Below are 23,915 nucleotides of genomic sequence, written 5' to 3'. Positions count from 1 at the left end.
GGAGAGCTAAATGACATGAACAATAATGAGAGCAGTGGAGCGCCCTCTAGGGAGGGATGTCGGGCGTGACAGTACCCCCCCCTTCAAGGGCGGCTCCTGACGCCATACACAATTAAAAATAAGGGCAATACTATCAACAAGAATATCACAAGCACAGACTATATACAACCAGAGAAGGAAATTCAGAATCACTATATACACAAGAGATAAAACCGGAGAATACTATATACAAAACGGTAGGGCTGTCCACTCTCAAAAAAGTTCCAGCGGGGAAAGAAAAAAAACGGAGAAACAAAACGGTCCAGGAAAAAAAAAATCCAAGAATTCCTTTAAAAAAAGAATCCACAAAAAATACCTTGTCCAGCGAAACAGGAATGGAACATGACAGGAAAACAGGAAGGGCATCTTGAAGAGAAACAGGTCCAGATGAGGGTCCGGGTGTTCCAGATTACCGCTCGCGGGGTCTAGCGTGGGCTCATCATTCTGTAACGGACACGGACTGGAATCCGTGTCGGATCTTGTAGAAGACCCTATGCGATGCGGTAAGAGCTGGAGTAAACAGGAGGCGTGGTCAAAAGGAACACACAGGGGTTTAACAGTGCACAAAATAATAGTGACAGTCTGTGAGACAGTGTACAGGGGAAGACAAAACGGCATCCAAATCCAAACGGGTCCAAGGGCAGGTCAAAGCACGGTCCGAAAGTCCATAAACTGGAAATCCATCCTGGAACGCGACAAAGTTAAAATCCCCGGGAGGGGGGAGCACACGGACAGACGAGACATGGAGGTCCAAGGGTGACGGGGCGAGATCCTCCAGACCCCGGGCTCAGGAAGCGGGAGGTGTCGGGGATGAGGCCTATGCCCTCAGGCGACGGACGTAGGGTTTCCTGGTACTAGGCGGGCCTCGCGACATCTTACCCTAATGATGAGCCCCGAGGACTGGAGGAGCTGGTCTTTAAATAATAACACTAAAAGGGTACACCTGGAGAGCTAAATGACACGAACAATAATGAGAGCAGTGGAGCGCCCTCTAGGGAGGGATGTCGGGCGTGACAAAAATGTCCCTTTAAATCCCTGCTCACACACGTCGGTGTGGGGAGCGGGCAGGTAGAGAGCTTTTACAGATGCTCATGATGTTTCTCATGGGGTGTTACCTGCAGTAGCATCTCTCTCCACGCCTTTGGAAAGAAAAGAGTGGCTCCAGTGCAAGGTATGGTCAGAACAGCTGGTCTGATTGTCTTAGAAAACAAGAAATTAAAATCAACAGGGAAATTGAACAATACAGAAATCAGTGCAGTATACAATAGGAAGCAATCAAACAAAATGCTCAGCAAAAATCGTAGTTGAGTAAATTGGTGGAAAAAAAATATTTGTAAGCAAAGGAGAGCCCGCGCTGCGCGTGAAACACATCAATCGTTCAGCATTTCTGAAACATTTCATTGAATTGACAAAGAAGAGCCTTTAATGAACTATTCTTTACCCCTCTGTTCCTACTGTATTTAATACCACCATCTATTGTCTCCTCTAACTGTGTATTCTCATCCTGCTTATCTTGTGTATTTTTTAACTTTATTGGTTTCATTCTGTAAAGCGCTTTGGAAAGCCACCTTTAAAGGCACTATATAATGTAAAGATTATTATTATTATGATTAATAATAATGAACAGTGCATTTAACACTGAGCACATGCGGTCCTTCTTTGCAAAGGATTGCAAAGGTTGGGAATTAGCCTTTCACTCGTGTTGTTGAAGATCGTATCCTGGCTTTGTTGCAGGAAATGTCTGGATGCCATCACCGGATCAAGGAGAGGATCAGGGTTTTGGGAAGTCTTTTTGATGCCTGACACTGTGTGTTGTAACGGGTGTCATTCTGGACCTAATCAACAGAGAACACTGTTGAAATCGCTGAACTGCCTAGCGGACACTTTGTCGCCTTCTTCTGAACTGTATTTAATGCGATTCTCTGAAAACGTGGCACGTTATATCTGCTACCTTTATGGAGGGCACACTCATAAGAATCATAGATTCGATCACAAGCATCTAAAAATGAGCATGAGAAAATGACATCACGCTATAAGGCTGAATGGCACAAATTCTCCTGTTACTTCTGCAGCAAATGTGTGTTTTTTGCTTCTTAACACTGAGATAGTTGGAGATATTTGGCAGCAGTGGGATTCCAACTCACACCCCCAAAGAGACTAGAGCTTTAATCCAGCTCTAAATTAAAAACTGGGTGACTTGTAAGGGCTGGTAGGAGAGGAAAGGTATAAATGCTTCTTTTTTGGACAAAGTCTTTATCTTTACTAAAAGAAGGAAAGAAATATTTGATTATTATTTTTTCACCAGTTGTTTTGATCAAATTATTGTAACGCAGTGCCATATTAAGGTATAATATGTACATGAACGTCATGTCTGAGTCGATGATGGCAGCTGAGTATCACTGGAGGACAGTTCATCATGAGTGGGTAAGCCTGCATAATGAGGGAGAAGAGATCGGCCTCTCTGATGCAGTGTCCAGTGACACTAACCTTCTGTCCTACTGTTCTCTACTTATGTAGAGGGTTAATGTTTATTTAGGTGAATGTTAGGTTTCATTCTTGTAAAATATTTCCGAGCACTTTTTTTGTTGCTGAAAATTAATCTTGTGCATTTGAATTAATTCCGATATTGTCACCTAATTCTATACATTGTTTCATCAGACTAGAACATTGCATAGTGATAGTATTTCTTTCCGTTTAAATACTTCAGTCAAAAATGTAGAGAAGGTGCTCCTGTTTTCACCATTATAAGAACTGTGATGCACCAGTAATATTTACTCTCACAAAAGTATTGTAATTGTATTGTTCTGTTCTGTAACAATCTTGAGTGACACAAACCTTCTGTTTTACTGCACTACACTTCTCCAGAGGCCAGTTCAGCACACAAGGATCCTCAGTCAAACAAACACTGCAATCGCTTGATAAACGCCATTTCTCATCCTTTCTCTTAGTGTCGGTGCTACTATTGTATGCAAAGGAGGTGACTTGACAATGAAATCTTAAAGAGAGTCTTCATGAAGGTGTGCGTCGGCAAGCTGGGCAATTGACTGGGCTTGTGAAGAAACCATTCTCATTCAACAACCATACAAATTGCACAGCTTAAGGCACATGAAGCGAAATCTGTGAGCTGATTGACACAAAACAATGTCACTTCACATTATTTGCAAAGTTGTTTTGCTTGTCTGACCACCTCTTCCTACTTCACAGTGAGCACATATATTTCAGTTTCTTTTCCCCATGTGGAGATGTATCCACTGCCAAAACTGCTGTCTGATTATTTAAATTATCTGTAAAACTGTTACATGACTTCATCTAATTGTAAATTTATAAGACGGTCTATGAGACATTTGTTAGAGTAGCTGAATCCCAGGGCTCGTATGGAATCACACACAGACGGGTCTTCTGTGTGATCTGAGTCCCACTGCCCAGAGCTACAGACTGGTCAAATGGTCACTATTGTAGACACGACCATCGGACCATCGGCTACAAATAATCAATATACTGATCATAGTGTCACTACTGGTGTTTATTACATAAATACTATATATAAATAATAAGATAATTCCACACTCATATGTGTTATAGAACATTTATAAACATTTTGGGAGGCTGACATACAGTAAAGAAAGTAATACTGAAGGGCTGGAAGTCCTGGAAAGCGTTAATAGAACCTTCTTGCTTTCAACCTGGAACAGAGCCCACAACTGCCAGATCAGTGACCCCTGAGCCCAGTTCACAGAGAGGAGAACCAGGAGGTCTTTTATGTCTCTAAGAGGGCTGGGAGGAAGGATAAAAGTGGGAAATGTGACATGAGTCCAGGCTGTTCTGTCTGATATTGTTCATGTAGCAGCACTGATTGTCTGAATATCTTCTAGTTCTGGATTGTGAGGATAGAGAGCAGTACGGAGTTGAGATCCTGTCTGAGTGTGAGTCTGAGCTGTGAATCTGACTGAGAAGAGAATAATGATTTTTTATTCTGCCTGAGAATTTTTCCTGAGAATTTTTCTTCTTTTCCAAGTGGTGTTACATCCCCTTCAGATACTCTACACAGACTGCCAGAGAGAAGAGGAGCGAGAGATGGACAGATAAGAGCACACACAGCAAGAGACACATACGTCTTGATTTACTTTGAAGCAAGTGTTCATTTCTTTTCTGGAACAATTTGTTTCTGAACTTCAAGAAATTCATACAACTTCTGAAAGATAAAATACAAATCTTGCTTCTCAGGACAGAAGAAATGCTTCCAAAAAATGCCAGTGATTTTTTCTCCTTTTAACGAAAAGTGGAGAAAAACAACAGCAGTGCAACTCCGTCGGCTTGATTTAGCTTAATACAAGTATTCACTTCCTTTTCTGTAGATTACAGCCTGCGAAAGATGAAATGAACTTCTTGGTTACTCCTGGTCAGTGCAGAAGAAATACTGCCAGCTGGCAAGAAAATGACAGTATTTTATTTTCTTTTACTACAAACATGTGAGTTGTGAAAAGCAACGGGAATGTGTCCCTGTGCAGCTGTTAAACAAAGGGCTGGTGGGTCAAACGTACTCAGGGACGTGCTTCAGATTGTGATGATGTAAACAAAATCTCCGCTAAAAATCGAAGGGATTTCTTCACAAACCCTCTTGAATGTGGCAGGAAATCTTCGTGTTTTACTCGTGTGCAACTACAACAAGTAAACAAATAAGTACCTAAGTCAATGTCCAAGAAAACCATCTTCACGTGTGGAATTTTTCTTTAACTGGCTGTTGGGAGAATTCATTTATACACCCGTTGTATCCTTAGCAAAAATATTTTAAAATTAGAACACAGATTTGTTGGAGAACTTGACAATCCTTGACAATCATTATTAAATGAGCATTATACAAATGTGCGTTGATATTTTTAATATGTACCTTAATTGTAATATATATACATAATTGCTTTGATATGGATGTTCATTTGAAGGAACTGAGGAAACTATGAAGGATCGCAGAACAACCAAAGATACATTTGGGCATCTGCTATTGGTAAAGATGAAAGAGTACCTTAAGTGTGAAGCTTTCATACACACGAGAGAAAAAAAACAGTTTTAATGCACTTCATTAAACTGATGGTATGCTTATCAATCGTGCATAAAGTGTACATAGCAGAGGATGGTTTCAATACATCAACCTCTGGGTTATGGGCCCAGCACGCTTCCGCTGCGCCACTCTGCTGACAGCTGTTATAATGTGATTCAACACAACTGCTCTATCTTTGCTTTCTAAAAGTGCGCCCGAGATGAAAAGTCTAAACGGTAAACGCAGACGTCACTTTGAGCACTTGGTCTTTTATAGCACAAATCATCACCCGCTGCTCTACATGGGCGTGTCTTCAATATCGTTGAGAACCAAACCTTCTGCTTTCCGAGGCAACTGATTCTTTCGTCGTTAATTCCCAAATCTTCAATGAGAATCAGTGAAACGAAAATCAAACACATGTACACACTCGCGTCCTAACCTGAAAGAAAAATCTACACCCACTTTATAATACTGAAAATGATTCAGGAAGTACAGCAAAGTTCTAAAACCAGCGAATGCATCTGCATACAGTACATAAAATGTCAATTTTTCAAAAGTAAAATCTTCAGCTTTGAAAGATTACCATCCATATATTTTCGTTTTTCTCTTTTTTTACATAACACGCTTTCGAGAAACAAACTGTCTTTTAATTAAGGTTTCATTAGAAAATGTGTATCTTGGTTTGCCAAGTTAAAATCGGCACATCCCAGTGGGCAAAAGATGTAGAATATACGACTATTGAACGCATACCAGACGTGTAACTGTGCTCCGTAACTGGTCTAGAATGAAATTGATTATATGTTTATTATACATAAATGGTTGTAGTTCTATTATACGGATAAATTTAGAAGACTACTATACATATATAGTTAAAGGTCTATTATACATCAAAGAAAGATTTTTATAGGTGTAGAAACTAGTAAATAAAGCCAATGATTTATTTTAGAAATTTATTCTTAAAATATACAACTATTCACACCTGAAAAATATGTAGTTCAAATTATACATTATATACAATATTGTAATCAACAAATGTCTAACCATCATAAAAAACACAACTAGTAAACTTCAGTTACAAATTCTAGTAACATGGCAATATATATATATAGTAATGACAAACACAAACTAATTACATGAACACGCTAATATTTAACTCAAAACCACATTTTGAAACTTCTTTATTTCCACGAAAATATTATTAATGTAGCACAAACGCTACTTTCTAATAAAGACAGAAAGAAACTGTTTGTTTTGTGTCTCATGGTGATCCTCCTCTCGATACTAATGAAATGTTTAATATGATCCCTCGAGAAAAAAAAGGAGTCAATTTCCGCCTGGAATGATTGATGGCCCATCAAACATTTTGTAATATCCCTGGAAGTTTATACAGTAGAATCCTGGTTCGTGGCTTAAATTCAAGGTAAACAAGACTAAGGAAACGAGTTGGAAACTTGATGTCGAAGTGGGATTTAAATCACCCGGAACATTTCACTCCATTGGGCAGTATGTGCTAGGGAGCATTGCTTGACATCCCTTCGATAGCTCAGTTGGTAGAGCGGAGGACTGTAGTGGAGTCAGTAGGGAATCCTTAGGTCGCTGGTTCGATTCCGGCTCGAAGGAAGGTGCTTTTTGTGTACTTTAATCAAAGAGTTAAAAAAGCGAATCTGTTTCATTCAGACATTTATCAAAAGTTCAATAAACGACGAAGTAGAGGTTCCTGTTCCGAATTCAGCCCACGTCTGATTGTCTTGTTTTGGCCAAGATCCGATCTTTGAATTAAGGGACTACTCTGTCTGCTTTGTAATTCAAAAATACATACAAATGTCAAGTTTTTTGTAGATATAAAGGTGTTCTCTGTTTTCAAAGAATAGGTACTTAATTGGCATAATGATTTGGTATTGGTTTTGTATCGTTGTATTATGAAGTTTGTGCTTTCTGTGTTTTTATTGTATTGTGAACTTATTTTTTAAACAAATGCTTACAAAGGCAAACACGGCACACATCTGTTTATACCAGTGGTGAATTGTACATTTGTACAAGCTACTGTGCACTTCTGGGAGTATAACAGGTTCGATATAAAGTGGCAAAAATATAAAAGGGGAATATACCCCAGACTGCGTGTAAGCTCTCGTTGTGACTGTTGTTTTATTTTTAGATAAAAATGGCGTACTGTGCACGAAATGTTGCAGAAACACAATTTGATATTTTAATAATTATTATTTTAATAATTTGATCAAATTGAGGCCCAGGATCCAAATCTTCAGTTCTGATTTTTTTAAGTGATATCTTTCCTTCCTGTCGTGGAAGTCACACGATGTGAGCAATTGTTTTTTTTACGTTGCGATCCAAAGATCCTCAGGCGCACTGTAACCAAACCAGGATGGATTCTGCTCGGAGCCGGACTGAGCTCATTCTCACTCCCTGTGCTAAAAACAGAATTAGCTCTTCCCCGAACATCGTCTACAGCTGCTGGATGGTGCTCTGCGTCTTACTGCTCCGGCAATTACTTTGACGAAAGACAGATCACTTGTGCGCTTTTAACCTTCTCGCAGCTACAGCTATAGCCCTGAAAAAAGCATTAGCTTTATCAGTTTTTACATTAATCTATTTTGAATCAAAGTTTGATATTTTTTTATTTTTTATTGCATTTTACATTACAATAATAATTATTATTATTATTATTACGCACACTTATATAGCGCTGTTCTGGATACTCCACTCAATGCGCTTTACAGGTAATGGGGACTCCCCTCCACCACCACCATTCTCCTGAATGATCACAGAGAGTCAGGACCTCGGTTTTACGTCTCAGCCGAAGGACGGCACCTGTTTACAGTTTAGTGTCCCCTTCATTGTACTGGGGTATTAGGACCCGCATGGACCGCAGGGTGTGCGTCAAGCGACAGAAACCAGACGTGTGTCGGGCTCGGCTGCGAGCAGGACAATGACATCACAGGGACAAAGTAGAGGAAATCAAAAGGGTTCTATAAAAGACTTATGTAAGCTGTTGGTTTGCAGTCTGGACTCTAAATCCTCCGATCCGATTTTAAATCTCTCTAATACCTGAGCTGCGGCTTCTTCCGAGTATTTATTCGTATACTTATTATGTGTAAGTGTATAGATGAAACCTTTCATATATTGTTCAGTTTAAATCAAAATGCTTTACTAATACAAGAGAGAAGTATAGTATGAAGGATGTGACAAATCTATGATTTCTTGGAACAAAACGGTTTTTATTTGCATTCGAAATGAAGCGGAATTTTAGCGGGACACACAAACCCTTTGTCCTTTTTAGAGTTTTTAGAGTGAACAGACATAAATGTAGAAAACGTGTTTTTTAGCACTACAATAGCAGGGTCAGTGGCATAATGAATAACGCGTCAGGCCTCGCGTCAGAAAATTATAAGTTGGACTGCCGTCTGGCTTGCTGCGTTTATACCACTTACGTTGTTTTATATAAATGAACTCCACCTGAAAGCTATAGAAAACACTTTGGGTAAGTTGTCTGCAGCCTCATGCGAATTTCGACAACTTACCCAAAACACTGTACTGTCTGGAGATCAGCTCCAGCTCTGAACTCAATTGCAATGAAAAACCATGCGTAACAAAACTGGAGAACAGCTGAACTTGTGTTCAGTTCGGTGATGAGGGATCAGAACTGTCCTTGTTGTAATTAGCACGAACTGCACAGGCTCTGAATCAGACCATGTCAATTAGTCTGATTAATGTAGGACACGTTAATGTAGAATTATTAAAAGGTTTATTAGTTAGTTAGTTCAAGTTTACCCACCTGAACTAATGTAGAATTATTACTTGGTCTGTCTCTTGTTTGTATATAAATGAATGACTCTGACAACTTAATGTTAGTTTTTAATTTAGTTTTACGATGTAGGTCAGGCGTTGACATATGCACGAGTATATGAAATGTCTCACTCCTGATTCAACTCATGTTCTATAGGAGATTGGCGATTCCTCCTGTTTCTCATACAACCATATCAGAACAGAAGCCGTTTCACCCAACTCTGATTCAAGATCGACTTGCATCTTTATCCCTTTTTTGTTCGTGATCATTATTTTCTTTAGTTATGATCAATATTGAACTTTTTCTAAATGAAATGACAATAATCAAACATGCAGGCAGATTTTTGAAAAGTATTCGGAATTGACAGGGTGCCCCTTTGGAACAATCGTCAGAAATTGTGAGAAAATGAAAGTTATGTAAGCTCTCACACAAAGCATTGAAGATTGGAATCTGAGTGTAAAAAAGTTACCCGTCTCCCAATGATAGGCAGGGATACACACCATGACTCGAATAGACTCAGCGAACTTTAACACCTATGATATTACGAGTGCTTTGCACGTGTCGAATTTCAAGAAGGAACTACTACAACAGTTGTGGACATAATTCAATACCACCGGCAAAGTCCAATGCCGGCAACATCTGAGAAAATAATGTTCACTCATGGAATTTGGTCTTTGAATGGCTGGCGGGAAAATTCATTTATACTCCTGTTGCACCCTCAGCTGAAACATGTTAAAATAACAACGCAGATTTGTTGCAGAACCTGACAAGAATTATTGGGTTAGCACTGTATGTATTCTTGTATATTTACTTTAATTTTAATATAAATGTAAACATGCATGCTGTATAAGCTATTGTAATTTTAAAATATGTTAGCTGAGGATGCGAAGGGGGCTATTATACCTTGTGAAACACACAAGGAACTGTAAAAAAGGCTGTTATTTGAATAAAATTGGCGATCACAAGAAAACCACAATTTATGTGGTATTATCATCAATATCCTTCAAAATCTACGTTCAAATGAAGGATTTGAAGAAACTATGAAAAAAGCAACAGTAATAGCAGAGGATTTTGATTTTTGCTCTTCAAGTCAGCAGATCACCGTAGAGTTGCACCCCTACAAACAGCACAAAGGATGAATCCCACCACCTTCATTATTGCTGTGTTTGTGCCAGTGAAAGTAGCGTTTGTGTTATTGAAAGCATCTCGGAAGATGAAGGTGCAGTCACTTCCACATGTCATGATATCATTAGATCTGACGACAAGAGCTGAAGCCCCCCCTAGTCCAAGCCAGCAATGTGAAGATGGGTATGGAGGAAGGTAGCGTGGCTGAGTGGTCTAAGGTACTGGATTTAGGCTCCAGTCTCTCTGGGGGCGTGGGTTTGAATCCCACTGCTGTCAAATATTAATGTTTTAAGACCTGCAATACAATCAGTAAAAGCGCTTTTTGTTAGGCTGCGGGAGGTGTTTAGAGATAGACTTTCTAAAAGACAGGCTTAACATCAAGGCAGAAAAAATATTTTTTCTCAATAGAAATTCTCTTTGGCACGTTCAGCTTTATGTAGGGAACAACGTCTGCCGAGATCACTTTTGAGGCAGTGCACATGATAGTGTACCGGCAAGTACATTTAATATTGGCTGTGGTGGTGAGCTGCTTTTGTCTGTGAAACTTTTAATTCTTCACGCCGAATCGTTGGCAGGGGTAAAGCTTATTAAATCTTTGAACATAGCGCTCCATCAGAAATACTTTGTTCGTGATCAAAAGAGATCAGAGGATTAACTTCATGGATTCACATAGCATACCTTACAGGAAAGATTTAAAAGGGGAATTGATTGTGCTTCCTGATGTTGTTCCTGTCGTTTCTTTGGATACAGAGGTGAATGTTCTGCTAGAGTATCCACTGGGTGAGCTTTATCAATCAGCTCGGAGAGGTCATCAGTGCTCTGTCTCTGGAAAATAATCAGCACTGTCGTTTTTCCCTGTGCTGTCTTTTAAAACATATAAGATCACGAGTTTACAGATTTCTCCAAATAACAACTATACATTTTAACCCAGCGGTTAGCATTCCTTCAATCCAATAGTTTTACTCCGGGTAAAAAGCAGCGAAATATATAGAGAGATTATATTCAAATATTTCAACGTTCTTATTGGATTACCTGTATGGAGATATCGCTCAGAATTCCTAATATGATTTTGAGTTCAGTTTTGCTTTACTACTTTCAGAGTCTTTTATTGACCTTGCTGAAGCAGAGAAGTGACATAATCACAAATGCGACTTACCTGTGCTACTGTTTTTGGTTAATAATGATTATTGCAAGGAAAAAAAAACAGCTCCTTGCATTAAGAGCAAGAGCAACCAACACGCTCGCTTGTTGAGTTGGGTTTTTTTTCCGTGGTGCTCTTCCTCAGATGTAAAGTTATTTGGCGAGCAAGGACCTCTGAGAAGGAGCCTGAATCCATCAAGAACTCAGAAATTCTAATATCGCACTACTGTCTTGTGTACAGAGATCTGCTTCTTCCTTTTTGAGTGTTTTGGTGTTTAAGAGCACGCTTCCTACCTCGAATGTTAGTTTCAGGAGATGTGCTACTGGATAAATGATTATCTTGAAAAGGTTTGGGGATGCACTGGCCGGGATTAAAACCCGGCTCAATTATTTGGAAGTCACCTGTACTACCAACACACTTCTAAGAAGCACCCGCACATTTTCGCAATCCTCTCTCTCACCTACAAAGTTATGAAGACACAGACAACCAATGAAAACTAATTTGATTCACCCAAGGCTTCACTCTTCTGTTGTGATGTTGTTTTAATTAGTGTTAGCTGTGATGAGGTATTGTTTCTGTCTCTTAAAGTTTAAGACTCTGCTCCTTTCTTCCTGGTATAGAAAAAAACATGTTCCATCTTTGTTTACAAACACCACTGTAAATTATTTGTCCATCTCTAAAGCCTGTGTGTATTGACAAGGCAATTCAAAAGCACATATTAAATAAGAACACGATCCTTCTTGTTACCATTCCCGTGGTTGGAGCGTTGTTTCGCCCTTTAACGTTCTTCTACAATATTTACAGACGGCTTTATCACTGGAGTTGTGTGCATCGGTCCATGAACATCAACTGTACTGCTGTTTTTCTATGCGTAATTTAATCGCAAGCACTTAAAAGATGCAAAAAGATTTCAAAGAAAACATAATTGAAAGACAGTCGAGTAAGGAGGTAGAAAAACGTTCTCCCCCGTTGAAGAATCAACCACCGTCGCCCATGTGACTGGATATAAAAATAAATTATTCATTTCAATTATTCATGAAGGGTGGATTGTGGTCAGTGAACATATGCACATCTTTAAGTCAGTTCCACCATCTGTGCTATAGGGGATGTAGTTCAGTGGTAGAGTGCGTGCTTTTCATGTATGAAGATCCGAGTTCAATCCCTGGCATCACCAGATGTCTTACATTATTGTGCTCACATCGCAATCTTCTGTTGAGTGAGAACTCTTTGCTCGTGTTCATAGAGAGACAGGTTTACACATTTAAACTCAGTCACACACGAAGTGCTACAGTGTTGCTCTGCTGTTTTAAATGTACCTCCAAAGCATTTTGTTCTGTTAACTACCAAATGATTTGAACTAATTTTACATCATATTCAGGAAATCCAGAGAAGGTCATCAGACTTTTAGTGGCTGTTGAAGAAAACACCTGTTGAATCTCACCAGGGATTTCTTGAGAGATCATTCAGCAAGCGAGTTAACAGGGGTTAACGTAGAGAGTGGCGGAGGTGGGATGTCAGGGCTTGACGTCACTGCTTTATTCAAAGAGTGGAGGGGTGGGTGTCAGGGCTATATGACAGTGCTTTCCGCAGAGAGTGGTGGGGGTGGGATGTCAGGGCCATATGACACTGCTTTACACAGAGAATGGAGGAGGTGGGATGTCAGGGCCTGAAAACACAGCTTAACGCAGAGAGTGGAGGGGTGGTGTCAGGGCCATACGACACTTCTTTACACAGAGAGTGGTGGGGGTGGGATGTCAGGGCCATATGACACTGCTTTATACAGAGAGTGGCGGGGGTGGGATGTCAGGGCCTGAAGATACTGCTTTACGCAGAGAGTGGCGGAGGTGGGATGTCAGGGCCTGACAACACAGCTTAACGCAGAGAGTGGAGGGGTGGGCGTCAGGGCCATACGACACTTCTTTATGCAGAGAGTGGTGGGGGTGGGATGTCATGGTTATACGACAGTGCTTTCCATTGAGAGTGGTGGGGGTGGGATGTAATGGCCATAAGACACTGCTTTATGCAGAGAGTTGAGGGATTGATGTCAGGGCCATACGACAGTGCTCCACTCAGGCCTCTGCTTGAATTTGTACTCCTCCTCTCTCCCTACCTCTACCTCTATGATATTTGCACTTTCTGGAGAGGCGATTTTCTCCACTTCAGTAGCCCGATTGCGTGGAGAGGGCTGTAGAATGTGGCACCGCCTTTCCTGCTCCGTCCATGACAGGCGTGCTGGTCTCTGGAGAGAGAGCACGGTCCATCGGCGCACTCCAATAAAGGCACTGGAGGCAGCTGAAACGCATTGGCGAAGCTCAGCACTGGGCCGCTGGGCACATCTTACCACCATTTCCGTAGTGTAGTGGTTATCATGTTCGCCTTGCATGCGAAAGGCCCTCGGTTCGAAACCGGGCGGAAACAGACTGGCTTCTTTTGTCGCATACAAATGGGTTGTACAACTTTAAACTAGCAAATGGAAGAGGGCTGAAGTAAGAGACAAGATGTAAATAGGGTTAACTTAAGTCAGTTCTGCCTGAAAATTAGACTTCTAAGCAACAGGGGTTTATGGCAGGAAAGGGGGTTAACTGATAAGGATTCCAGATGCGAGGGGGCATAATCTTAAACTGACCATTTGGCCAGGGTCTCTTAACTGGCCAAATACCACGACCCCCCCCCCTTACCATAACACCGAATGACGTCTGAAGCAGCAAGGAAGGACTATATAACCTAAAAGTTTGTACCGGCACATCAAACAATACTTCGGTTTTGTTGTTTCTTGTGGGAAACAAGACTTCGGCTTTATTGTTCCTTGTGTCCGTCATGGCAGTGAACAGGTCCTGGTTACAGGATCTCTAAAAAAGGAAATAAAGAAATCAGATCCGACCCACCATGCTGCCACGGTGACGGTGCACTGCCCAGTGAAAGTGGCAGCCTGTCCCTGGACTGTGGGAAACTGGAGCACCTGGAGGAAACCCCCACAGACCAGGGAGAGAACATGCAAACTCCACACAGACAGCACCCACACCCCAGGTCCAGCACTGTGAAGCATGCCCGACGATGCGGAAGGGCTTTTACAAATGAGTGTGTAACTCACACTGGTGCCAAGGATGGCCTGCTACCGGAACGCAACCTAATTTTCTTAATGCAGTTTGTTCGAAGCGGTTTGCAGGAGCTGGAGGTGAGGACTGAGCTGGGGTCCAGTGTGCGAGAGTGACTACTGATGTCGTGTGTGTGTGTGTGTGTGTGTGTGTGTGTGTGTGTGTGTGTGTGTGTGTTGGATCATTGTGAGCGCCGTCAGGTTTGTGTATTTGTTTAAACAAGAGGACGTGTCTGTGCGGGTCTGACTCTGTGTGAGGGTGCAGCTCTAACTGTTCGCGCGCGGGCGTGTCTATCTCTCTACAATGCATGAGGGGCTAAATCTGCCTCTGAGAAACTGACTTTTCAGAAGAAAAATCTATGAAATGGCACGGCCTGGCCCTCTTCTCTTGCTCCCGACGTATAACACACTGGGGGATGAAGCTGGTGTCTTCAGCTGTAACCCTAGCTATTTATGCAAACAGCTCTTTTATGAAAAGCAGCTCTAGGCCTAGACAAGAGGAACAGATAAAACAAATCTTAGATTTATGGCTTATTCAAAGCAGACTGAGCGCTGCTATACTGTATGTAGGAGCCAGAGATGAAGAATGAGCTATTTAAGGAAACCAGGAGTGTGAGAGAGGGAGTGTGTGTTTTTCCTCCCAATAGAGAAGGCTTGTGGTTCTTTCTGCTTTTCTGCACAGGCTACCAACGTAAGTACGTGTTGGGTTCTTGGTTTGAATGCTCGAGTTGTCAGGCTGGCGTTTTTTGTTCCTATTGGAGCCCATAATTGTGAACAAGGCGCTTGAGGACGTCTCTGTGCAGGTGTGCGTTTGTAATGACGTGTGTGCGCATCTCTGTAGCGGATGTTTCAGTAAAAAAACGCATTTAAAACATTCAACCTTTTCATGTTCCTAATATTCTTTCATTCTTCACAATAATAACTAAGGTTGCTGCTGGAAGAGGTGTTAGTGGGGCCAGCAGGGGGAACTCTCACCCTGTGGCCCATGTGGGTCCTAATGCCCCAGTATAGTGACGGGGACACTGGAAAAACTGTAAACAGGTGCCGTCCTTCAGATGAGATGTAAAACCGAGGTCCTGACTCTCTGTGGTCATTAAAAATCCCGGGGTGTTTCTCGAAAAGAGTAGGGGTTTTACCCCAGTGTCCTGGCCAAATTTCCCATTGACCCTTACCAATCATGGCCTCCTAATAACCCCCATTTATGAATTGGCTTCATTACTCTGCTCTCCTCCCCACTCATAGCTGGTGTGTGGGGAGCGTTCTGGTGCACTATGGCTGCCGTCCCATCATCCAGGTGGATGCTGCACATTTGTGGTGGTGGAGGGGAGTCCCCATGTCCTGCAAAGCGCTTTGAGTGGAGTGTCCAGAAAAGCACTATATAAGTGTAAGCAATTATTATTCATTATAATGTAATAAGTCCATTATTTCTCACCCCTCCATTGCAAGGCATACACAACACAAACACCAGGAACAATTATCTCAGAAGTGAATTGCAAATGTATTGAGTTGTGATGCAACTGTAACTTGAACCTAACATGACTGTGGCGTGCATTTTTGAAATTGCATTTTCACAGCTGAAATACAAAATGAAGCTGATCGCAGTCCAAACTCAAGGTATTGTTGTAAAACTAAATATTCAACATGTTTCTACCTGTCCCTTTTCAGCTCACTCAGAAGTCCACAGCCTGCAGCCTGGTGCCTCTCTGTCTCCCCCCTCCACACTGCTGGTCCAGTGGAGGTGCTGTTTGATCCTGCACGATCTGTCCGGAATCGTATAGTCTTACTGAGCAGCGCAGGGCTCCCTGGCCCCAGTTACGAACAGTGAGTGTCAGTGCAGAACAGCTCTCTGACACTCCGCTCCCTCACTCCAGCTGATCAGGGCAACTACACAGTGAGGGACCTTAATGGAAGCAGTATCAGCACTGTGATCGTCACTGTGGGTGGTGAGCAGGTCTACAGTAGGATCACTAGAGGGCTCTATATTCTTGACAGAGTGTGTTCTTATATCATCCTCTGTCCTGATTGTCTTTCAGCTCACAGAGACAATGTCACCCTGCAGCCTGAAGCCTCTCTGTCTGTCCCTCTGTTCACTGGAGAGCCAGTGGAGGTGCTGTTTGATCCTGCAGGAGGTGGAAACTGGACCTCAGTGTGTTCTGTCCAGAACAGCACAGCCAGTTGTGTCCCCCAGTACAGTTTTTTTTATTTTTGATGATTAGCCATATGTTGATTACAATATTGTACATAATGTATAATTTGAACTCGATATTTTTCAGGAGTGAATGATTGTATATTTTCAGAATAAATTTCGAAACCAAATTATTGTCCCTCGATCTCTGTCTCTCTCTCGTCCTGCTGTCTGTCTGTCCCTGCCTCTCTGTCTCTCTCTCTTTCAGCCCCGTCTGTCAGTCTGTCTGTCCTTCTCTCTCCTTCCTCTCTCTCTCTCCTTCCGCTCTCTCTCTCGGTTTGTTTGTCCCTCAATCTCAATCTTTCTCTTTGCCTGCTGTCTTTCTGTGCCTTCATCTTTGTGTCTCTCTCTCCTTCCTTTCTGTCTGTCTCTCTGTCTGTCCTGCGTTGTCCCAGCTGGGCCTGTCTCCCCGGCTCTCTGCCTTCAGCTCTGTTCGCCGATGTCCCACCAGCCCGTCTCTCTCTCAGCCTGTCTCTTGACTTGCAGGAGGAAGAGGAGGTGGAGACAGCTCCTCCGGCAGGAGAGAGGAAGAAGGTCAGTGCTGGTCCCACCCTGCCTCCTGTCCTGTCTGTGGTGGAGTTTCGCCATCTTGTCTGTCTTGTCAGCCCTGTCTGTCACTGTCTCTCTCCTCCTCCTCTCTGTGCTGTGGTGTCCAGTCAGTGTGTCTCTCTCCTCCTCCTCTCTGTCCTGTGGTGTCTAGGCAGTGTGTCTCTCTCCTCCTCCTCTTCTCTGTCCTATGGTGTACAGTGGGTCAGTATTAGTGGGCTACACCCAGGCTCACTCACTGCGAGTGTGATCTCAGCAGAGTCTCTGTACTCTTGGGACACTTGACTCACCTGTCTCTCTCTTTCTCTCCCTGTGCTGTCCCTCTCCTGCCCCCTCTCTCCCTACTCGGACTCCAGCTGGAGGAGGTCCAATCACCACCTCCTGTGAGACAGAAGAAAAAGAAAGTGGGTAATGCTCTGATTCTCTCTTTACTCCTGTCCAGTGTCCAGTCAGTGTGTGTGTATGAACCCCTCTCTCTCTCAGTGCAGTGTTCATGTACTGGAGTGTCCAGTCAGTGTGTGTGTATGAACCCCTCTCTCTCTCAGTGCAGTGTTCATGTCCTGGAGTGTCCAGTCCGACTCTTAACGTGACTCTCCTGTCTCTGCTTCAGAAGTGCTGGTGCGTCTTTTTAAAGTCCCTGAGCTGCATGTCGGTGGAGACAGATGATAAGGACGAGCCGATGGAGGCGGCGGAGACCGTGTGTCAGGAGAGGAAGAGCGAGGGAGAGGAGGAGCAGGCTGCCGGGAAGGACAAGAAGAAGAAGAGGAGGTGCAGGTGAGCAGACAGGGGGATGCCGCCCGGTCGTGTCTGTAATTCAAGAAGGAGTCTCCTCTTGCTGTTTGATGTCATGGTGATGTCCGTGTCTGTGTCCCTCACACCTGCAATAACAATATTCTTTCCAGGTTCCTTTCCTGGTTCTGTGCCAGCTAAGATCGGAGTCGCCTTCCCCACCAAGGACTGGACTGGACTGGACTGGACTGGAGCTGAGGGACACCAGACTGGACTGGACTGGAGCCAAGGGACCCCAGACTGTGCTGGACCGAAGCTGAGGGACCCCAGACTGCACTGGACCGGAGCTGAGAGACACCAGACTGGACTGGACTGGAGCTGAGGGACCCCAGACTGTGCTGGACCGAAGCTGAGGGACCCCAGTCTGTGCTGGACCAAAGCTGAGGGACCCCAGTCTGTGCTGGGCCAAAGCTGAGGGACCCCAGTCTGTGCTGGACCGAAGCTGAGGGACTCCAGACTGTGCTGGACCAAAGCTGAGGGGCCCCAGACTGGACTGGACTGGAGCTGAGGGGCCCCAGGCTGTGCTGGACCGAAGCTGAGGGACCCCAGTCTGGACCGAAGCTGAGAGACCCCAGTCTGTGCTGGACCGAAGCTGAGGGACCCCAGTCTGGACTGCACTGGAGCTGAGGGACCCCAGTCTGGACCGAAGCTGAGGGACCCCAGTCTGTGCTGGGCCGAAGCTGAGGGACACCAGTCTGGACCGAAGCTGAGGGACCCCAGTCTGTGCTGGACCGAAGCTGAGGGACCCCAGACTGTGCTGGACCGAAGCTGAGGGACCCCAGACTGGGCTGCACTGGAGCTGAGGGACACCAGACTGGACTGGACTGCACTGGAGCTGAGGGGCCCCATACTGGACTGGACCAGAGCTGAGGGGCCCCAGACTGGACTGGACCGGAGCTGAGGGACCCCAGATCCCAGTCTGGACTGAAGCTGAGGGACCCCAGTCTGGACTGAAGCTGAGGGACCCCAGACCCCAGTCTGGACTGAAGCTGAGGGACCCCAGACTGGACTGTGGAAAACTTTCACATTATCTCCACCTGAGTCCTCAGATCGTCTGCATGACCTTGTATTATTAAGTATTATTTTAAGGTCCTGTGATGATCGTAAGATGGGGGGGGGGGGTGTCCCTTGACATTAATCTGTATTGTAATTTTTGTTCTTTTGTTAAGCATCATTGAAATGTTTTTTAAAAAAAGCTTTTGTTTTTTTCCCTCCCCCCCCCGAAACGAACGAACAGAGTCTGTCTTTCTCTTTCATCCCGGAGAGTTTGTGGTTGATGGATTGAGGCCGAGAGCCCTCGTTGTCGGCGTGCCACCAGTTAGCGGGGCTAAAGCAGGGGGGGCATCGTGTCCAATACTCCTTGAAACGAGACAGATTTCAAGCCACCTCCGTCTGAAGAGAAGGAAGTTGACCACGAACTCCAGGGTGTCCTAGGAAGCTCTTTAGCCATCGTTTGCCCAGCAGCCATCTCACCCTGCAGCTCCCAGCTAGCAGCCCCCTCCCCACTGGAGCCCAGCAGGTAGAAGCCTGGTCAGTACCTGGAGGGGAGACTCCTGGGAAAAACTGAGGTTGCTGCTGGGAGAGGTGTTAGTAGGGCCAGCAGGGGGCGCTCACCCTGCAGTCTGTGTGGGTCCTGATGCCCCAGTATAGCGACGGGGACACTGGACTGTAAACAAGCGCTGTCCTTCGGATGAGACGTCAAACCGAGGTCCTGACTCTCTGTGCTCATTAACAATCCCGGGGTGTTTCTGGAGAGGAGTAGGGGTGTTACCCCAGTGTCCTGGCCTGATTCCCCCCCTGGTCTTGACCCATCATGGCCTCCTTATCACCCCCCTCTCTGAACTGGCTCCATCCCTCTGCTCTCCTCCCCACTGAGAGCTGCTGTGTGCTGAGCGGACTGGAGCATCATCCAGGTAGGGGCTGCACACTGTGGGGGCTGGAGGGGATCACCCTGACCTGGGAAGAGCTCTGAGGGGAGGGTCCAGACTTATTAATTATTATTATTATTCGTGCTGCACTGGGCTTCAGTCCTGGCAGTGAGAGGGGGACTCTGTGATCAGTACAGATACTTATGACTATATAATAATACACGATAGAAATGGAAAACAGGGTAGCGCTGTTATCTCTTCGAAACGTTTTGAACTGCCAGAAGAAGTTTTCACAACCCGGACTCGTGAAGGTACAGGTCTTCTCCCTTTGTCCGGAGTAAGGTGAGAGGTCACCCCCTCGGGGCGCAGTATCCCCGATGCACCCCCCCCACCACCCAAAACGACACACACTTCTGTGACGACTGGGAGACCCCGGTTTGACCAGCCCCTGCGGTGGAGGAAACGACCCGCTGGAGAGAACACGCAGACTCCACACAGAAGGGTCACCTCGGCATTTATTCCAACAGCAAAACAACACCAGAGAGAAACGGTCTCCGAAAGAGAAGCGCACACCGGGAAAAACACGACAGGGTCATTACAAATGGGAATAGGAGTTCTTTTTTTCTTTTCCGGACGTCAGTTGTATCGTGTCCTGGTGATTTCTCCTGTTTCGAACGGAGTTCAATGTCACGTTTCTACTTTATTAGAGAGAGGCACTGAACTTTGGGGAACGTGACATCCACCCAGTATTACTAGTAGGTTGATAAATATAAATGTTCTTTTTCCCCCCGTATGATACCTCGCGAAATATAACGATGGCCAACTCCTTAAGTCAAAATTTAAACCCTTCTCACGCTACAAGACAGTCCGTCAACATCACCGCGGCCCAAAGCGCGACCTTCGGTATGACGTTGGCGGAAAAGGGGGTAGGGTAAGTACGTCACAGCCGGGGGAAGCCCCTATCACGTGAGAGGGGTGCGGCGGGCGACGAGCCCCCGGGGGCGAAGAGAAGTTGATTTGCGTGGGGTGTGGAAACACTACACGACCGGGCAAGCGAGCCATTTTTTTTTGTTTTGTTTTTTCCAGAACATCAGAACAACCGCAGAGATGACCATCGATCCACCTCCAGACGTTTCCTTTTTTGTCCTCTTTGGCCTCCAAAATAAAAAAAAAACTGGGATCCATCGCCAAATTAAAACGTCAACCACTTTTCGGGCTTTCGTGCTGTCCATGATGAAACCGTCATGGTTGTGTAAGCATACGTTACGTCACAGACCGGCGGCGCTCGGACGTGAGGAGTGTCGTTACGTTTTTGAAATGGCACGTCAGACAAGATCTCTGACAAGATCTCCGAAAAACCCAAACCTGTAAGATTCAATTTCAATTCAGTTTTTTTATATAGCGCCTTTCACAACAAGAATGCCCCAAGGCCCCGAACAAAGGAGTTGTTCCACACCCCCACCACCCTCTGTGTACAGTAGAGCCCCCTGTACTGACTGGCGGAGCTCACCCAGCTGTGTCTGGAGAGAAGCCGGGGTATCGGCTTCAACCACAGGGCTGGGCGGCTTGTTCCCCACCCCCATCCCCTTCTGTGTACAGAAGAGCCTCCTGTCCTGACTCCAGTAGGAAATGTCACCTGGAGGCAACACACCGGCTTCTTTTAACAGATCACCTCGGGAATCGGGAACAACGGAGCTGTGTGCGGCCGTCTGTACGGAGGGGTTCAGCGCGGGGGGGCTCCGGGCTCGGGTCTGGACCCGGGGGGGGTGCTGTCTGTGTGGAGTCTGCATGTTCTCCCTGTGTTCTTCGGGTCCAAAGACAGGCTTTTGGGCTAATTGGCTTCTGGGAAAACTGGCCCTGGTGTGTGTGTGTCCTATGATGGAGTGCTGTCCTGTCCAGGGTGTGTGAGTGAATGTGTGTTTGTCATGTGATGGACTGGTTCCTGTCCAGGGTGTGTGAGTGTGTGTGTCTGAGTGTCCTGTGAGGGACTGGTGTCCTATCCAGGTTGTGTGTGTGTGTCCTGTGAGGGACTGGTGTCCTGTTCAGGGTGTGTGAGTGTGTGTGTGTATCCTGTGAGTGACTGGTGTCCTGTCCAGGGTGTGTGAGTGTGTGTGTCCTGTGATGGACTGGTGTCCTATCTAGGGTGTGTGTATGTCCTGTGATGGACTGGTGTCCTGTCCAGGGTGTGTGAGTGAGTGTGTGTGTGTCCTGTGATGGACTGGTGTCCTGTCCAGGGTGTGTGAGTGTGTGTGTCTGTGTGTCCTGTGATGGACAGATGGTACCAAGCCTGGACACCCATGAGACACTGGCTTCCTCAGAAGACTCTCACGGAGGGCACACTGTCCCTAACCCGGGTCCAGAAGAAACTACAGTGATCTATAATTCCTGCGCCTCGGAAGGGTTTATGACGTCTATGTCCGGCGCCCGCGCCCGTGGACTGGCGGTTTGGCGTCGCGCTCCGCAGCTCGAGCTTCGGTGCGAGGCAGGGCGGGAGGGAGCCGATGTGGCCTCGGCGCCATCTTTGCTGGTGAGTCAATTGTGACCGTTGCGGTACAACAAACCATCAATCAAGCTTTTCCCACCCCGTCCAGTATTTCTGTCGCGGCCCACGTCCCTTACAATCGACAAACTATAAAAAAAACAGTAGCCCTTCGCAACATTACACGCCATTTTTTTTATTTTAAACGTCCGCTAGATACGCAGGTGGCTCGATACCTGTCTTATCCTCGCCGGCGTCTTTATACCGGCAAGTGAATTTTATTTGGGGTCCCTCAGAATTGTGACAGAAATGTCAGTGAACCACAATAAAAAACGAAACTTTTTTTTAAAGGCGGTGAATGGATTTTTTGAGTAACCGTGTAGCGACTAACGTAAGGAAAAAAAAGTTGTCTTTCCCTACGAAGACGTTTTGGTACAGGACTTTCTTTAAATATCAGTTGTGCATAGCGTTTTACAAAAAGTTGATGATGATCTTGGAGATAATTGCAAAGGAAAATTGAGATAACTACCAAAACATTACGTGTGAAACGACAGGACAGAACTTTGAACCCACAAAGAAACAAAGGTATTAAATATTGCCTCGTCATGGGGGGTTGATAATTGTAGTAAGTGTTCCTAATTTTCGTAAAGAAATGTATATTATGGGAGTCACACGTGAGATTTAGTGTATATACGTTTCATATTGTGCATATATACGGGGTTAAAAAGTGGAATGAGTATGATTATAAACTCGTGTGTCCTATAATCAGATAATTTTTGAACAAGCTTTGATTAGACAGGTGAAAAACAACATCAGATCCTTTATTTTAATATATTCTCACGTCTGAATATCAGCTTCTCCCCTCTGGCCAACATTTCAGGGCTCCCAGGTGTAGATCCCAAATTGAAACAAATATTAATTTGTTACCCAGTTAAACAGTTAATAGAAGTGAGTGACCAGGGTAAATAAAGGTGGGTCAGTGTAAACTGTTTATTCTGGACCAGACTTCGTCATGTGTGATATGTCATGACTTCTTATATTAAGTTTTATCTTTATATTTAGTTCTACATGTGTAATAGATGCGATGTGTGTCCATAAAAAGGTTTCTCCAGGGGAAAATCAAGTTCGTTTTAAAACCGTGTTTCCTTTTTAGGGTAGGTTTGCATTCCAAGTGTGGGGTTTTTGCCTTTTTGTATTTTTGCTGAGACAAGTTGCCTTTCTTATACGCGGAGGGATCTGCTCGTGAGATGTCCGCTTGGTCCATTTCTGAGCTCAGTATAAGGTGTAGAAAGCATGACTGTCATCATAACCCGCATCTCACCCAGGTGTGGAATAATGTTGTGACTATTGCTTCAGCAATAACATGCTGATTGCATGTTTCTAGATGGGAATAACAGAGATCTCAACTACTGAGGGGCCTTATTAATAAAGTCTCCACAGCCGAAGCGCTGTGTCTCTTTTCAGCTGGCGATAAACCTTTCCTCGATCCTTGGGGAATTGTTAAACTGTTCATGATCAGAATAAAAAACGCTCACGCTAATACACAAGCACCCGTGTCTCGCCAAAGCTGACAAATAAACAGACGGACAAGCCGCACTGCACGTGTGAACAGGGGAATGAGCGAGCGCGCGGGGATAGGGCGCCTCCTGCGCTTAAAAGCTTACAGCACCTGGTATTCCCAGGCGGTCTCCCATCCAAGTACTAACCAGGCCCATCCCTGTTTAGCTTCCGAGATCAGACAACAGGCGTGCTCAAGGGGGTGTGGCCGTAAGCGAGAGCAAGGCTCGCTGGCACCCTTCTTATTGAGAGGAC

The 23,915-nt window shown here is 44.8% G+C and overlaps 3 non-coding genes and 1 pseudogene across 3 annotated transcripts; 3 read left to right on the top strand and 1 right to left on the bottom strand.

Moving 5' to 3' along the window:
• Positions 1-6,606: 6,606 nt before the first annotated feature.
• trnay-gua (transfer RNA tyrosine (anticodon GUA)) lies at positions 6,607-6,694 on the top strand. Its single transcript is given in 2 exon segments — positions 6,607-6,643; positions 6,659-6,694. It is a non-coding gene; the product is annotated as a tRNA-Tyr (tRNA).
• Positions 6,695-10,195: 3,501 nt separating this feature from the next.
• On the top strand, positions 10,196-10,277 carry trnal-uag (transfer RNA leucine (anticodon UAG)). The gene has a single exon. It is a non-coding gene; the product is annotated as a tRNA-Leu (tRNA).
• A 3,210-nt stretch (positions 10,278-13,487) lies between these two features.
• trnaa-ugc (transfer RNA alanine (anticodon UGC)) lies at positions 13,488-13,560 on the top strand. The gene has a single exon. It is a non-coding gene; the product is annotated as a tRNA-Ala (tRNA).
• Positions 13,561-23,760: 10,200 nt separating this feature from the next.
• Positions 23,761-23,876, bottom strand: LOC138219011 (5S ribosomal RNA; annotated as a pseudogene).
• Between the last annotated feature and the right edge of the window lie 39 nt (positions 23,877-23,915).

This window comes from Lepisosteus oculatus, chromosome 14 (assembly GCF_040954835.1).
Source record: "Lepisosteus oculatus isolate fLepOcu1 chromosome 14, fLepOcu1.hap2, whole genome shotgun sequence".
Taxonomy (NCBI): Eukaryota; Metazoa; Chordata; class Actinopteri; order Semionotiformes; family Lepisosteidae; genus Lepisosteus; species Lepisosteus oculatus.
Note: the sequence above shows the minus strand (reverse complement) of the source record. Positions and strands in the feature narration are given on the sequence as shown.